This window comes from Camelina sativa, chromosome 11, assembly GCF_000633955.1.
Source record: "Camelina sativa cultivar DH55 chromosome 11, Cs, whole genome shotgun sequence".
Lineage (NCBI taxonomy): Eukaryota > Viridiplantae > Streptophyta > Magnoliopsida > Brassicales > Brassicaceae > Camelina > Camelina sativa.
Genome location: NC_025695.1, coordinates 24,008,384 through 24,024,629, shown reverse-complemented (window position 1 = coordinate 24,024,629; position 16,246 = coordinate 24,008,384). Strand labels below are relative to the sequence as shown.

At 45.3% G+C, this 16,246-nt stretch overlaps 1 pseudogene; it reads left to right on the top strand.

Moving 5' to 3' along the window:
- LOC109127331 overlaps positions 3,968-16,246 on the top strand; it is an 18,450-nt pseudogene continuing 6,171 nt past the window's right edge.

The following is a 16,246-nucleotide window of genomic DNA, read 5'->3' as shown; positions in this document are numbered from 1 at the left end:
GCACTAGCAATATGAACAAGCATGCATTAAGAACGATTCATTATTGTCAGTAAACTCAAACTCATCTAATTTCTTACTCAGAGTCAAGTAAACCTCTAGCATTGGCTAATTTACGCATCTTATCTACACCTCTCGGTCGCTGAAACGCACTAGATCTAATCTCAACCTCTCGGTCTATTGACAGAATTAAGAACACCAACCTAGAAGGAAATCTATCAATCATTTACAATCAAACTAAAGCATCCTAACCGATCAAGAACACAAAATCATCTATCCCATCCCTAGAAATTTTACTACACTACTTGGACATGACAACAAGGAACATAATAACGAAAATGAATGAAAATTGCATTGTATTAAAATATAGAGTAGAGTAGAAAGAGTACAAGATAGAAATCTAAGAAAACTATAAAAACTATGAAATAAAAATGCAAAAAACGAGAAGGAAAATGTTTGAGTCGCTCAGTTCTCTCACAGAGGCTCTCGCTCTCTGGTTTGAGGGTCTGCGGCGTGCTCGTTTGCGAGCTAGGAGAGGAGGGGGTTTATATATGGAAACCCTTTTGACCTAGCTTCCGAGACCTTCCCGATGGTCTACTCGATGGGGTACACGAGGATGAAGTCGTGTTACTCCTCGGGTGGATCTTTGGGTTTTTCTTCATGCTCTTGGATCCTCCTCGATCGTGTTGGGGTTCGGACTTGTTCTTCCAGCTCGATGGCTCTTTCGGGTACATGTTCGAGTTTTTCCTTGTTTTTCCTATTTTAGGCTCTTTAGCACCTGTTTTCATCCAAAACATGCAAATGCAAAAATGCAACACCCTAAATGGTCTAAAAGTGAATTCCTACAGTTAATGATCTAAAAATGCTAAGTTAAGGGTATGAACAATGCAAAATATGGACAAAAAAGGATGCTAAAAACATGTAAATTAGAGAGTTATCACTCCAACAAAGGTGCTACGGTACTTTCCAATAAAAGATAGATTTAGAAGGATGTTTAGATCAAAACAGTTGGCTGAGGATTTGCGTTGGCACTTCACTAATGCTAGTGAAGATGGTACAATGCGGCATCCAGTGGACTCCTTGACTTGGATCCAGGTAAACGATAAATGGCGAGAGTTTGCTGGGGATGCTAGAAACCTTAGACTAGGAATTTCTACTGATGGGATGAATCCGTTCGCTATCTAAAACACCAAGTACAGCACATGGCCGGTGTTCTTAGTCAATTACAATATGGCTCCCACGGAGTGTATGAAAGAAGAGAACATCATGTTGCAATGTTGATACCTGGACCAACCGCACCAAGCAACAATATTGATGTATATCTACAACCGTTGATAGATGACCTAAAAGACTTATGGAATGATGGTATGGAGGTTTATGACTCGTTTAAGCAGGAGAGTTTCACTCTAAGAGCTATATTGTTGTGGAGTATCACTGACTATCCAGCATTAGGTACATTATCTGGATGTAAAGTGAAAGGGAAGCAAGCGTGTATTGTCTGTGGGAAGGATACACCTCATAGGTGGTTAAAGTTCAGCCGCAAACATGTATATATGGGTAACAGGAAGCGTTTGAGACCTGGGCATCCTTACAGACGTAGAAAAGGGTGGTTTGACAACACGGTGGAGGTTGGTACTGCAAGTAGAATTCAGAGTGGAGCAGAAATACTTGAGAGCCTTAAAGATTTTAGGAATGAATTTGGTAGACCTTTAGATAAGAAAGGCAAAAGAAAAAGAGTTGAAGCAGATGATGATGATGTGAGTTCAGCTGATGAATATGAAGAAGGCGATGATCAATGGCTATGGAAAAAAAGATCAATCTTCTTTGACTTACCTTATTGGAAGGTTAGTAGATATCATAATGAAAATTGAATTTGGTTCTAAATTTTAACTACAATAGTGTGTTTCTGATTTTCACTTGTTGAATGTTGCAGTATCTGCCTCTGAGGCATAATATTGATGTCATGCACGTGGAAAAAGAATGTGTCTGATGCACTATTATCTATTCTAATGCATAGTGGAAAATCCAAGGATGGGTTGAAAGCAAGGAAAGACTTAGAAGACATTGGTATTCAAAGCAACTTACATACGGAGATACGTGGGAAGAGAACCTACTTACCTTCAGCTGCGTATTGGCTTTCTAAGGAAGAGAAACGTAAATTGTGCAGAAGGTTATCCAAATTCAGAGGTCCTGATGGATATTGTGCCAACATCTCCAATTGTGTGTTAGTAGATTCTCCTAGCATTGGTGGTCTGAAGTCACATGACCTTCATGTCATAATGCAGAACCTGTTTCCGGTGGTATTGAGAGGTTTACTGCCTAAAGGACCTCGTATATCAATGAATCGTGTATGCAATTACTTCAACAGGTTGTGCCAACGTGTAATTGATTCAGAGAAGATAATTACACTAGAGTTAGAGTTCGTGGAAACAATGTGTCAGTTGGAGAGATACATTCCACCTTCACTTTTTGACATTATGTTTCACCTGCCAATACACCTGGCAAGAGGAGCACAATTGGGTGGCCCTGTACACTTCAGATGGATGTACCCTTTTGAGAGGTAATTTTTATGTTCTATATATTTAAGATGTTAACGTACGTGTAACTATATACATCATAACAAGTTTTCTTATGTACATGTAGATACATGAAGACACTATTGATGTGGTTGTTGGTGAAGGAGAATACTGTTCAAGTGAACCTACATATAAGATTGGTCGCATTCCATTGGGTCCTAATGCAGCAGCTGTAATTGTGAAGTCTGCATCAATCCTAGAAGCATATATCTGGAGACCTACTCCAACCATTGTCTCACTTAGTCAAGTTGTAGGAGGTAAAATCGCATGGCCCACTGACAAGATAATATTGGACGATTCCCTATCCCAACCTCCTAACACTGCTAGTGAAGAGGTAAATTACGACTGCTTTTTTCTCTCTAGAATAATGTGAATTAGATTACTAATATTTGATTGTATATTTTTTGCGACTTGTTATCAACCGGATGCATCACTAGGAAGAGTTCACATCTTTGATTATTGGAATGCAAAAGTGATTTGATTGCTGAGGGTCTGTTGTTGTCAACTGATCCTAAACATTTGGTGAATGATATTGCATTGGGACCAAATGCTGCAATTGTTAAGGTCCAGCTAGTGGTAAACTCTGATGCTTATTTATGGAGACCAATGCGTGAATACTCAATCATGGGTGATGCACTAAATGAGACCATAGCATGGCCTATTGATAAGATAAACCTAATTGAAACACTTCCAACAGATGAATCAACCCGGAAATCAACTCAGGTAAGTTTTTGCAACTAGTTTTTTGAATGTTTGATTGGTTGAAAATTTAATTGCAATTGTTGTTCTGATGATGTGTTATAATTTTTGCTTTTAGAGTGCTAGTCCCAGTACTGGTAGTAGCAGCAAATATGCTAAACAGAAGTGTATTCTGTTGGATATTGATAACTCTGGGCAGAGAGTTGCAACCGGTCGTTTATCTTCAACTGATCCAGCAGTGAAGGTTCATTTCGTCCCTTTAAGTCCCAATGCTAGCAAAGTATGGGTAGAGGATTCAAAGGTTGATGGTGCTAGAGTATGGAGAGCAAATTCTGAAGTTGAATTCATAGCTGATGTTGTAGGAACCACTGTAGCTTGGCCTAATGACAAGATTATATTCATTTGAGGCTGACTTTGAATGAACTTGTATCTTTAGAATGTTTGTGGCTTTGTGACTTTCAATCTTATTGGATATTTTAAATTTCTTTTAAACAAATCACAATTTTTACCAAAAAAAAAAAGAATAAAAAAAATTAATGAGATTGTGTATATTCTAAAAAATTTATGTTTTATGTAGAATGATTTATTTAGTTTATTAAATTTTTTGAATAAATGATCAGTTGTTTCTAAGTGATTTATGTCCCTCAACGCGGTATCCGTCAATATGATCCATTATTACAATATCTCTTCATATTATGTGCGGACAGTATGAGCCACCAAATCAAAACCAGGGTCACTTCTGGAGATATCCGCGGTGTTCGCATAGGAAATGGGGTTCCTCTAGTCACTCACTATTCTTCTGCCAAGCCAATGCTCGAAACTGTAAGGCAATCAAGGAAGCTTTTGAAGTTTACGAGTGTTACTCAGGGCATCAAATAAATACAAGCAAATCTTTGATCACCTTTGGCTCACGGGTAAATGGCCAACTTCAAAATAGAATGAAACGAATTTTGGCAATACCAAATCATGGTGATGGTGGAAAGTACCTCAGATTACCGGAACAGTTTGGAAAAAGAAAGAAAAGTGAAATGTTCCATTACATCGTTGATAAGGTAAAACAACGAACTTCTTCTTGGCGTGGACGCTACCTTTCACCTGCAGGAAAAGAGATACTAATAAAGTCTATAACTCTAGCCATGCATGCATACTTAATGTCATGTTTTAAACTTCCACTAGGAGTCATCTCAGAGATAGAGTCAGTCATTCAAAAATTTTGGTAGGAGAAGAGTAACCAACATAGAGAAATATCTTAGATAGCTTGGAAACGCTTACAGTATTAAAAGGCGGATGGCAGTTTGGGTTTTAAAAATTTGGAAAACTTCAATAATGATTTACTTGCTAAACAAGCTTGGAGACTGATTCAACATCCAAATACCTTATTTGTTCGACTCTTCAAGGCTCGGTACTACAATGACGGTTGGGTGGGGATGAAGAAGGATGTAGCTAGTTGGGTCGCGAGGTGCGACGTGTGTCAGCTAGTGAAGGTTGAGCATCAGGTTCCAGGAGGGTTACTGAAGAGTCTTCCCATTCCAGAGTGGAAGTGGGATATGATTACTATGGACTTCGTGGTAGGTTTGCCAGTGTCCAGGATGTTTGATACTATTTGGGTCATTGTGGACCGGTTGACTAAGTCAGCACATTTTCTGGCCATTAAGAAGACTGATGGAGCAGCGGTCTTGGCTAAGAAGTATGTGAAGGAGATAGTCAGGTTGCATGGGGTGTCAGCGAGCATTATGTCTGATAGGGATTCCAAGTTCACTTCGGTGTTCTGGAGAGCGTTTCAGGCAGAGATGGGCACTAAGGTGCATATGAGTACAACTTATCATCCCCAGACAGATGGACAGTCAGAGAGGAAGATCCAGACGCTGGAGAATTTGCTGAGAATGTGTGTGTTGGATTGGGGAGGCCATTGGGCAGATCACTTGAGCTTGGTAGAGTTTGCTTACAACAACAGTTATCAGGCAAGTATTAAGATGGCTCCTTATGAGGCTTTGTATGGGAGGTCCTGTCATACACCGTTATGCTGGACTCAGGTGGGGGAGAGAAGCATTTACGGGGAAGATTTTGTTCAGGAGACCTCAGAGAAGATTCAGATTCTCAAGCTGAACATGAAGGAGACTCAGGATCGGCAGAGGAGTTATGCCGATAGGAGGAGGAGAGATCTTGAGTTTCAGGTAGGAGACAGTGTGTACCTCAAGATGGCTATGTTGTGGGGTCCAAAAAGGTCATTGACTGAGACTAAGTTGAGTCTGAGGTATATGGGTCCGTTCAGAGTGATTGAGCGTGTTGGACCAGTGGCATATATACTGGAGTTACCTGAGGTTATGCGTGCATTCCATAAGGTTTTCCATGTTTCTATGTTGAGCAAGTTCCTCCGTGAGGATGATCAGTTGTTAGCTAAGATTCCTGAGGATCTTCAGCCTAACATGACTTTGGAGGCGAGACCAGTGAAGGTTCTCGAGAGGAGGATCAAGGAACTTCGGNTATGTCTGATAGGGATTCCAAGTTCACTTCGGTGTTCTGGAGAGCGTTTCAGGCAGAGATGGGCACTAAGGTGCATATGAGTACAACTTATCATCCCCAGACAGATGGACAGTCAGAGAGGAAGATCCAGACGCTGGAGAATTTGCTGAGAATGTGTGTGTTGGATTGGGGAGGCCATTGGGCAGATCACTTGAGCTTGGTAGAGTTTGCTTACAACAACAGTTATCAGGCAAGTATTAAGATGGCTCCTTATGAGGCTTTGTATGGGAGGTCCTGTCATACACCGTTATGCTGGACTCAGGTGGGGGAGAGAAGCATTTACGGGGAAGATTTTGTTCAGGAGACCTCAGAGAAGATTCAGATTCTCAAGCTGAACATGAAGGAGACTCAGGATCGGCAGAGGAGTTATGCCGATAGGAGGAGGAGAGATCTTGAGTTTCAGGTAGGAGACAGTGTGTACCTCAAGATGGCTATGTTGTGGGGTCCAAAAAGGTCATTGACTGAGACTAAGTTGAGTCTGAGGTATATGGGTCCGTTCAGAGTGATTGAGCGTGTTGGACCAGTGGCATATATACTGGAGTTACCTGAGGTTATGCGTGCATTCCATAAGGTTTTCCATGTTTCTATGTTGAGCAAGTTCCTCCGTGAGGATGATCAGTTGTTAGCTAAGATTCCTGAGGATCTTCAGCCTAACATGACTTTGGAGGCGAGACCAGTGAAGGTTCTCGAGAGGAGGATCAAGGAACTTCGGAAGAAGAAGATTCCTTTAATGAGAGTCCTTTGGGACTGTGATGGTGTTGAGGAGCAGACTTGGGAGCTTGAAGCGAGGATAAAGGCAAGGTTTAAGAAGTGGTATGAGAAGCAAGCTGCGACTTGAGTTTGTCTAGCCTGGTCCCATCTGTAATCCATGGCTGGAGCGGGAATGGAGNAGATCCAGACGCTGGAGAATTTGCTGAGAATGTGTGTGTTGGATTGGGGAGGCCATTGGGCAGATCACTTGAGCTTGGTAGAGTTTGCTTACAACAACAGTTATCAGGCAAGTATTAAGATGGCTCCTTATGAGGCTTTGTATGGGAGGTCCTGTCATACACCGTTATGCTGGACTCAGGTGGGGGAGAGAAGCATTTACGGGGAAGATTTTGTTCAGGAGACCTCAGAGAAGATTCAGATTCTCAAGCTGAACANCCAAAAGTGGAAAGTGTTAAAAATGGAAAGTTTATGTGAGTTAAAATTTGTCCATTTTAGTGGAGAGAGCCTTGGAGGGGCTTGTGAGGCCTTAGTGGCGGACTTTTTAGTCATTGTGTGGCCTNAGTTTCAGGTAGGAGACAGTGTGTACCTCAAGATGGCTATGTTGTGGGGTCCAAAAAGGTCATTGACTGAGACTAAGTTGAGTCTGAGGTATATGGGTCCGTTCAGAGTGATTGAGCGTGTTGGACCAGTGGCATATATACTGGAGTTACCTGAGGTTATGCGTGCATTCCATAAGGTTTTCCATGTTTCTATGTTGAGCAAGTTCCTCCGTGAGGATGATCAGTTGTTAGCTAAGATTCCTGAGGATCTTCAGCCTAACATGACTTTGGAGGCGAGACCAGTGAAGGTTCTCGAGAGGAGGATCAAGGAACTTCGGAAGAAGAAGATTCCTTTAATGAGAGTCCTTTGGGACTGTGATGGTGTTGAGGAGCAGACTTGGGAGCTTGAAGCGAGGATAAAGGCAAGGTTTAAGAAGTGGTATGAGAAGCAAGCTGCGACTTGAGTTTGTCTAGCCTGGTCCCATCTGTAATCCATGGCTGGAGCGGGAATGGAGTATTCCAGCCCATCTCTCTTGTTTACTTGGTCGCTTGGGGTGGTTGGTTGTGCGACTAAGTAACAAGATGAGGTGGTGCACGGGGTACAAAGTTTCCGTGAGGCGGGGTTTTTGGAGGAAAGTTTCCTGAATTAGGAGTTCCAAAAGTGGAAAGTGTTAAAAATGGAAAGTTTATGTGAGTTAAAATTTGTCCATTTTAGTGGAGAGAGCCTTGGAGGGGCTTGTGAGGCCTTAGTGGCGGACTTTTTAGTCATTGTGTGGCCTTAGTGGCGGTTTTTTAAAATATTGTGTGGCCTTTGTGGTGGGTTGTTTACCCAGATGTGTGGCCTTTGTGGCGGGCTGTTTAGCCAGATGTGTGGCCTTTGTGGCGGGCTGTTTAGCCAGAGTGCCTGTTTAGGCGGTCCTTTGGGACAGATGGTCTTTGTGACGGTCCTGTTTAGGACATTTGTTTGGCCTTTGTGGCGGCCCTTGTAGCAGTGAGAAGATCCATGTGTGGTCATGAGGTATCCCAGTGAGGGGATATATGGTTGGTAGGACATTGAGATGTCTTTACGGGAGCCACGGGAAGGAAACCTGGATAGGGTAGGACTCAGACGTGTTCAGAATTGTTTGCTCGCGACTCTTGGGGAACTTAGGTTCTCCTAGTACTACCATATTCTGAGATTTTGTGGCTTGGGAGTATGGTTGGTATATCGAATTCGGATGACGATCCGGGGGTGCGCTGTAGGGTGGCAACCCGAGATACGAGTATTGGATTTTTCCTTATATATTATGGCATGCGGGCTTAGGTCCGATGAGGAGCCAACATTATGGCATGCAGACTTAGGTCTGATGAGGAGCCAATAAAAAATCAAGGTCTAGGCCTCTGAGTAAAGGAAAGTCCAAAAGTCGAGAGCAAATAATGTCTGGAGCGTGAGTCTATCGCCTAGAGGTGACCTTTCGTAGTTCGGTCGGAGGAGTGCGGGCGGTGGAGACGGTTGCACGGGAGTCCTGGGCTGATGGTTGTTCGAGATTCGAGGACGAATCTAGTTTGGTGGGGGAGAATTGTAACACCCGGGAACCGAAATCCCGGTTTGGGGATTGCATCGGTCGATTCAGGTTCAGTTTTCTGCGTTTTGACTTAAGTTAAACGCTACGTTTTGGGTTAGGGAAAACCCTTAACACGAGTTTTGACTCATTAGTCGGGTTTTGGCCGCTTTTGAGAAAAAAAAAAAGAGAGAAAAGTTTCCCTAAGTGTTCTTGAGTGTTCTTGGTGATTTCTAGAGATTGGAAGCTGTTCCTGTAGAGATCTGTAGTTTGGATCGTTGTAGGAGCTTCCTTGAAGTGTTTTTTTGTTGGTTTAAGGTTCAGATTCGTCTTGGCAAAGGTAAGTGCAGGACCATGGCTTATCTAAGCTAGAGCTTCTCTGATCTGCTTGTTTATGTGTTGTTAGGCTTGTTAGATGGTTATTTGGGACGTTAGGAAGCTTTCTTATGGCTTGGGATCGAGTTTTGTGGTTGCAGGAACAAAGATCCAGCGAGAAGCTTCGGGGAACACGATGCTCGGCATGTTGCATCGGCCGATGCAAGTGCGAGGACGACGTGTAAAACCTAGGGTTTTCGTGTTATGTTGAGCATGTGTCGGTTGATGCAGTGCGAGTGTCGGTCGATGCATGTGTAACTTGCATCGGACGATGCATCCTTAGGGTCGGTCGATGCATCCCCATGTGGTGTCGGTCGATGCAGAGTCCTGGTTTGTTATTTGTTGTTTGTTGATTATTGGTTGATGGTTAGAGATGTCTCTATTGCTTGTGTGTATAGACTAGTAGATTGGAGGATTGCCTTACTGAGTGTTTATAAAATACTCATGCATTACAATTTGTGTTTGTGGTGCAGGTAAAGGCAAAGTGTGATCGTGGAATCAAGGCAATGAAGAGGAGGATGTTCTAGGGACTCGATTGGATGATGTCTGACATTGCTAGGTTGCTAAAGTTGGGTCATTAGAAACATTGCTAGGTTGCTGGTTCCATGTTTTCTGATGATTTGGATATTGGTTTATGGTTATATTTGATTATTAGATATTTTATTATTGGAATATTATTGGTTATTGATATTTGTTATTCCCGCTGTTTGATTGTGGTTGTGGTTAGGTGGCTAGTGGGTGTGGGACCACTAGTAGTAGTATACTGTTATTATTATTATTATTTACTATATATTATTTATTATTATAAAAAAACGGGTCGGGTCGTTTCAGTTTGGTATCAGAGCCCTTATAGTTGTAGGTTTGGGTTCACTAGGTTTCTGTTGTGATGTTTGGGATTGCATGTCTTGATTGATTATGTGTGTTAGTCAATTGTGTGTGGCATGGAGTCCTAGAACATCCTCTTTGAGCTTACAGTGTGATTCCACGATGAGTATATGTTTTTGTGTGATGTATAATTGTGTGCTTAGTCTTCTGTTCATGGTAGTGCAGATGGTTAGAGAGGATGCTGTTGCTAGTCATGGTCGTGGTCATGGACGCGGACATGGTCGTGGTAGGGGCAGAGTCCCAGTGGTTAGTGAGACCGAGGACCAGAGTGTGACAGCTGAGGGTGTTGGCGAGTCCTAGGGTGTCCAGGAGGATTCCATGAATGTGGCCGGAGGGGGCGATGTTGATGCTCCAGTGGTCGGTGATGCTAGGGTCCCGAGTGTGGGAGTCCCAGCGGGTTGAGTCCCTGGTGCTGACTTTAGGGCTTTGCTAGCACAGTTGTTCGAGCGGTTACCAGCAGTGGTACCGGCCCAGGCTCAGGTTGTGTCACCAGTGGTGGCGGAGGAGCGGCAGCCAGTGGCTGCGGATGCAGGACCACATGGACGTTATTTGTCCATGCTCAAGGAGATGAAGGGTCTCGTGACAGCGTAGTTTTTGGGTGGTACAGATCCTACTGCTGCAGATGCGTGGAGGACGAGTGTGGAACGTAACTTCCATACTCTAAGATGTCCTGAGGAGTTTTGGGTGGACATTGGGGGCCACCATTTGATTGGTGATGCTGAGGTGTGGTGGAGATCAGTGGCTGCTAGGAGAGTGCAGAGGGAGATGACTTGGGCTGACTTCGTGGGGGAGTTCAATCGCAAGTATTTTCTGAGAGAGGCATTGGACCGGTTGGACGTGCGGTTCCTTTAGTTATCTCAGGGGATGCGGTTAGTGCGGGAGCTGGACTTAGAGTTCAGTCGATTTCTATGTTATGGGGGTCGGGCTATGGAGTCTGAGGAGGCCCAGATCAGGAGGTTTATGAGGGCTCTTCATGATGACTTGAGGGTCCATTGTAGAGGACGGAGTAACACTACGCGTGCAGAGCTGGTTGAGACTGCGGCTGAGATCGAGGAGGACATTCGGGCACAATCAGTGGCGGTTAGTCCAGCAGTTCAGCCTAGTAAGGCTCAGCATCATGCATGTTCTAGCAAGGGCGGCAAGCCTGCATAGGGAACCAAGAGGAGGTGGGAGGCTACACAGAGGCCGAGTGGTGCGAGTTGCTTCGGTTGCGGGAGCAGGGAACACATGATTCCTAGCTGTCCCAAGAGGAGTGCTCCGACAACAGCGGCTCGTGTATGCTCTCATTGTAGGGAGCCAGGGCATATCAGGCCCTTGTGTCCCAAGTTGCAGCCGGGGGCAGTTGCAGCAGGTGCAGCCGAGAGGGCAGCAGGTTGCACAGATTGAGCATGTGCCACGGTTTTACACGACTGCAGAGACTGGTGGACCCAATGCCGGGGCGATCAAAGGTATAATTTCTGGTACTTAAACTTTGTGAATTTCAGTAGGTTCAGATTTTTTGTTTTTCCTGTGATAATGTGTTAGGTTCTCAACACATGAGGTTTGTGTAGGGACCTTGTTGGTGGGCGGGTTTAAGTCCCATGTTATGTTTGATTCTGGAGCTTCTCATAGCTTCATTACTCCGGAGTGTGCAGAGAGCGCGGGAATCAGAGGGGATCCCGGGGAGCGTACAGGAGTTGTTAGAGTTGCGGGAGACAAGTTCCTGAGGGTTATTGGACGAGCTTGAGGAATTGATATTCAGATCGCAGGGGAGTCGTGGCCAATGGATTTGCTTATCCGTCCAGTGGAGTTGTATGATGTTATTCTGGGTATTAGACTGACTTCGGGAAGTCTCGTGATCTCGGCCATTCAGGCTGGGGAGATGATCAAGACGGGCCGTGAAGCTTATTTGGTTACCATATCTATGCCAGAGTCAGTGGGGAAGTCTACGGTTAGCGGTATCTCGGTTGTAGAGGAGTTTGAGGATGGGTTCCAGTCGTTGCAGGGGTTACCACCATCTCGGTCTGATCCTTTTACGNCGGGAGCAGGGAACACATGATTCCTAGCTGTCCCAAGAGGAGTGCTCCGACAACAGCGGCTCGTGTATGCTCTCATTGTAGGGAGCCAGGGCATATCAGGCCCTTGTGTCCCAAGTTGCAGCCGGGGGCAGTTGCAGCAGGTGCAGCCGAGAGGGCAGCAGGTTGCACAGATTGAGCATGTGCCACGGTTTTACACGACTGCAGAGACTGGTGGACCCAATGCCGGGGCGATCAAAGGTATAATTTCTGGTACTTAAACTTTGTGAATTTCAGTAGGTTCAGATTTTTTGTTTTTCCTGTGATAATGTGTTAGGTTCTCAACACATGAGGTTTGTGTAGGGACCTTGTTGGTGGGCGGGTTTAAGTCCCATGTTATGTTTGATTCTGGAGCTTCTCATAGCTTCATTACTCCGGAGTGTGCAGAGAGCGCGGGAATCAGAGGGGATCCCGGGGAGCGTACAGGAGTTGTTAGAGTTGCGGGAGACAAGTTCCTGAGGGTTATTGGACGAGCTTGAGGAATTGATATTCAGATCGCAGGGGAGTCGTGGCCAATGGATTTGCTTATCCGTCCAGTGGAGTTGTATGATGTTATTCTGGGTATTAGACTGACTTCGGGAAGTCTCGTGATCTCGGCCATTCAGGCTGGGGAGATGATCAAGACGGGCCGTGAAGCTTATTTGGTTACCATATCTATGCCAGAGTCAGTGGGGAAGTCTACGGTTAGCGGTATCTCGGTTGTAGAGGAGTTTGAGGATGGGTTCCAGTCGTTGCAGGGGTTACCACCATCTCGGTCTGATCCTTTTACGATTGAACTGGAACCAGGGACGATGCCGTTATCAAAGGCTCCTTACAGAATGACTCCACCAGAGATGGCAGAGCTGAAGAAGCAGCTAGAGGATTTGTTGAGTAAGGGATTCATCCGTCGTAGTGTATCACCGTGGGGAGCACCGGTGTTGTTTGTCAAGAAGAAGGATGGGAATTTCCGGTTGTCTATTGATTACAGGGATTTGAACCGGGTCACTGTGAAGAACAAGTACCCTCTTCTGAGGATCGATGAGTTGTTGGATACGTTGAGGGGTGCTACTTGGTTCTCCAAGGTAGATCTGGCGTCGAGTTATCATCAGATACCGATAGATGAGGCAGATGTGAGGAAGACTGCATTCAGGACGAGTGATGGGCATTATGAGTTTGTGGTGATGCCTTTCGGGTTGACTAACGCACCAGCAGCGTTTATGAGATTGACGAACAGTATGTTTCAGGAGTTTCTGGATTTATCTGTCACCATTTTCATCGGCGACATCCATGTTTATTCTAAGAGTCCTGAGGAGCATGCAGTGCATTTGAGGGCAGTTCTGGAGAAGCTGCGGGGGTAGAAGTTGTTTGCTAAGTTAAGCAAGTGCAGTTTTTGGCAGTGTGAGATGGGTTTTCTAGGTCATATTGTGTCTGCAGATGGGGTTTCTGTAGATCCGGAGAAGATTCGGGCTATCAGGGATTGGCCTAGATTGCAGAATGCCACAGAGATCAGGAGTTTTCTAGGTTTGGCAGGTTAATACAGGAGATTTGTGCAGGGATTTGCGAGCAGGGAACGTCCTATGACTAAGTTGACAGGGAAGAATGTTCCTTTTGTTTGGTCACAAGAGTGTGAGGAGGGCTTTGCAAGCCTGAAGGAGATGTTGACTACTGCGCCAGTGGTGGCTTTGCCTGAGCAGGGATAACCCTATGTGGTTTATACAGAGGCATCTAGAGTTGGTTTGGGATGTGTGTTGATGCAGCATGGGAAGGTGATTGCCTATGCTTCGCGGCAGTTGTGGAAGCATGAGGACAACTATCCTACTCATGACTTGGAGATGGGTGCTATAGTTTTTGCCCTGAAGATTTGGAGATATTATCTTTATGGTGCAAAGGTACAGGTGTTTACAGATCATAAGAGTCTGAAGTATATATTCACTCAGCCTGAGCTGAATTTGAGGTAGAGGCGGTGGATGGAGCTTGTGACACACTATGATTTGGAGATAGCCTATCATCCTGGTAAGGCTAACTCCGTTGCAGATGCACTGAGCCAGAAGAGGGTAGCTTCGGCTCAGGAGCCGGAGATAGATTCTCTGGTAGGAGAGATCAGTGCGTTGAGTTTGTGTGCTGTGTCTCAGGAACCATTGGGTTTGGAGGCGGTTGATAGAGCAGATCTTCTGAGCAGAGTGCGGTTGGCTCATGAGAAGGATTTGGGGCTGGTGAATGCCTCAAAGGATGTGGATTCAGAGTATCAGGTCTCAGATAATGGTACTATCTTGGTGCACGGTCGGGTTTGTGTGCCTAAGGATGAGGAGTTGAGGCAGGAGATCCTGAGAGAGGCTCATGGGAGCAAGTTTTCTATTCATCTAGGAGCGACTAAGATGTCCAGTGATCTCAAGAGGTACTATCATTGGGTCGGGATGAAGAAGGATGTAGCTAATTGGGTCGCGAGGTGCAATGTGTGAAACTAGTGAAGGTTAAGCATCAGGTTCCAGGAGGGTTACTGAAGAGTCTTCCCATTCTAGAGTGGAAGTTGGATATGATTACTATGGAATTCGTGGTAGGTTTGCCAATGTCCAGGACGTTTGATGCTATTTGGGTCATTGTGGACCGGTTGACTAAGTCAGCACATTTTGTGGCCATCAAGAAGACTGATGGAGCAGCGGTCTTGGCTAAGAAGTATGTGAAGGAGATAGTCAGGTTGCATGGGGTGCCAGCGAGCATTGTGTCTGATAGGGATTCTAAGTTAACTTCGGTGTTCTGGAGAGCGTTTCAGGCAGAGATAGACGATCCAGACGCTGGAGGATTTGTTGAGGATGTGTGTGTTGGATTGGGGTAGCCATTAGGTAGATCACTTGAGCTTGGTAGAGTTTGTTTACAACAACAATTACTAGTCGAGTATTAGGATGGCTCCTTGTGAGGCTTTGTATGGGAGGCCGTGTCGTACACCGTTATTCTGGACTCAGGTGGGGGAGAGGAGCATGTACGGGGTAGATTTTGTTCAGGAGACCTTCGAGAAGATTCGGGTTCTCAAGCTGAACATGAAGGAAGCTTAGGATCGACAGAGGAGTTACACCGATAGGAGGAGGAGAGATCTTGAGTCTCAGGTGGTAGATAGAGTGTACCTCAAGATGGCCATGTTGCGGGGTCCGAACAGGTCATTGACAGAGACTAAGTTGAGTCCAAGGTATATGGGTCCGTTCAGAGTGATTGAGCGGGTGGGACCAGTGGCATATAGACTGGAGTTACCTGAGGTTATGCGTGCATTCCACAAATTTTTCCATGTGTCTATGTTGTGGAAGTGTCTCCGTGAGGATGATCAGTTGTTAGCTAAGATTCCTGAGGATCTTCAGCCTAACATGACTTTGGAGGCGAGCCAGTGAGGGTTCTCGAGAGGAGGATCAAGGAACTTCGGAAGAAGAATATTCCTTTGATGAGAGTCCTTTGGGACTGTGATGGTGTTGAGGAGCAGACTTGGGAGCCTGAGGCGAGGATGAAGGCAAGGTTTAAGAAGTGGTATGAGAAGCAAGCCGCGACTGGAGCTTGTCTAGCCTGGTCCCATCTGTTATATGTGGCTGGAGCGGGAATGGAGTATTCCAGCCCATCTCTCTTGTTTACTTGGTCGCTTGGGGTGGTTGGTTGTGCGACTAAGTAACAAGATGAGGTGGTGCTCGGGGTACAAAGTTTCCGTGAGGCGGGGGTTTTGGAGGAAAGTTTCCTGAAATAGAAGTTTCCAAACGTGTGGCCTTTGATGCGGGCTGTTTAGCCAGAGTGCCTGTTTAAGCGGTCCTTCGGGACAGATAGTCTTTGTGATGGTCCTTCGGAACATATGGTCTTTGTGACGGTCCTGTTTAGGACATTTTTTTGACCTTGGTGGCGGTCCTGTTTAGGAAATTTGTTTGGCCTTGGTGGCGGTCCTGTTTAGGACATTTGTTTGGCCTTGGTGGCGGTCCTATTTAGGACATTTGATTGGCCTTTTTGGTGGCCCTTGTGGCAGTGAGATGATCCATGTGTGTTCATGAGGTATCCTAGTGAGGGGATATGTGGTTTGTAGGACATTGAAATGTCTTACACGAGCCACGGGAAGGAAACCTGGATAGGGATAGGACTCAGACGTGTTCAAAATTGTTTGCTCGCGACTCTTGGGGGACTTAGGTTCTCCTAGTCCTGCCATATTCTGAGACTTTGTGGCTTGGGGGTATGGTTGGTATATCGACTTCGGATGACGATCTGGGGCACGCTGTAGGGTTGCAACCCGAGAGATGAATATTGGACTTCCTTATATATTATGGCATGCGGGCTTAGGCCCGATGAGGAGCCAATATTATGGCATGCAGGTTTCGGCCTGATGAGGAGCCAATAAAAACTCAAGG